The sequence below is a fragment of the Nycticebus coucang genome, chromosome 17 (assembly GCF_027406575.1).
Source record: "Nycticebus coucang isolate mNycCou1 chromosome 17, mNycCou1.pri, whole genome shotgun sequence".
NCBI lineage: Eukaryota > Metazoa > Chordata > Mammalia > Primates > Lorisidae > Nycticebus > Nycticebus coucang.
In genome coordinates this window covers 4,577,668-4,579,160 of record NC_069796.1, presented here as the reverse complement: position 1 = coordinate 4,579,160, position 1,493 = coordinate 4,577,668, and the positions used below count along the sequence as shown (strand labels likewise).

Below are 1,493 nucleotides of genomic sequence, written 5' to 3'. Positions count from 1 at the left end.
ACTGAACAGTAACCATATTCCGTGGTTAGTACTAAAATCTCCTACAACATTGACACACTTTGCACCATATTTTCTTTCTAGGAACCAACTCATTATTAGTTCCATGTACTTACATATGTACTGAAGGCTTGTTCACTGATCCTGCTAATTTTGCAACATTGAGGTGGAAGACAAGTCTTCTTTCTTTGACACCCATAGTATGTGATCTATCATGTCACCTCACATTTTCTGCCTTATACTCTACATATGTTTTCTCTCTTCCACTAAAACAATTTTCCTGAGGGTAGAACTGACATTTGACTCCTTCCTCCAAATGAGGATACTAGGCAAATTGTGTGCACCCAATAAAGCTCACTATTTATAGCAGGAGAATATGTTGTTCTCCCCTTCAAAGCAATGGAGTCATTGTGCATCTGTGAAGTAAGTTTTCATAGTGTCATTAGTTTTTAAGCTATGAGAATTGGAATTATTTTTCCTTTTTAACTAACCACATTATGATAATCATTACTGGCAGAATTATGGAGGAAATATCTATGTGTGTGTATATATATCAAATAACATCAATTACTACAGAGGGTACATTTTAAAAGTCTATAAATGTTACTATATCCAACCATTTTTAATGCTTTCTGTATCAAACTTATTCTTTACAGATCACACTGAACAAAATAGATGTATGCTTTTCTCTCAAATGATAGACAGCCAATACCTCGAGTGAAAGGTAGACAGTATGTTTGATTGGAGATTCACCTGTCATTTAAAATAAAATTCTTTTTTCTAAACACCTCAGAAATTTCAAGAGAAAAAATAGCTCAGTCAACTTAATACCAAACCTTTCCTCAAAGGTATATTTTTGTTGGGAACACCTTAAAACAGTGTGTGTGTGTATGTATGTATAAGTAAGTGTATGTGTATATTTAGTTGTATGTGTATATACATATCAAATAATTCAACACAGCCTATTTTTCACAATTTATATTTTTCAAAGGAATATATTCAAGTGAAAGATTCTTACCTCGTTTAATTTTTCCAAACAAATTTATTTAATAAAACAGTGCAAACAAGGGACCTATAAACTCCAATACCAAACTTCCATTTTTTTTTTGCCAGTTTTGTGTTTTTATGGACAAAATGTATAGAACACTTCACGTATTTGTGTGTCATCCTTGCACAAGGGCCACGCTAGTCTTCTCTGTATTGTTCCAATTTTAGTGTATTTGCTGCTGAAGCGAGCACAAACTTACATTTTTTTTACTTGTACAAATGTATGGGGTACAGTGTAATTTGTTAAATGTATAGATAGTGAGACAGCGAGGTCCTGGGTTGTAGGACATCCTTCACCCAAATCACATACCTTGTACTCCTTAGGTAATTTGAATTCATGACCCATGACTGTGCGTCCCTGGGCAAGTTGTGCAACCTCTTTCTGCTGTTGTTTTGTTTTCTGACCAAATGGAGATTATGTGGCTTAAAGGAGATAACACGTGTAGCAT

At 34.2% G+C, this 1,493-nt stretch overlaps 1 non-coding gene across 1 annotated transcript; it reads right to left on the bottom strand.

Annotated features, from left to right (window-relative positions):
- Positions 1–1,129: 1,129 nt before the first annotated feature.
- Positions 1,130–1,232, bottom strand: LOC128569370 (U6 spliceosomal RNA). The gene has a single exon (XR_008375333.1). It is a non-coding gene; the product is annotated as a U6 spliceosomal RNA (small nuclear RNA).
- Between the last annotated feature and the right edge of the window lie 261 nt (positions 1,233–1,493).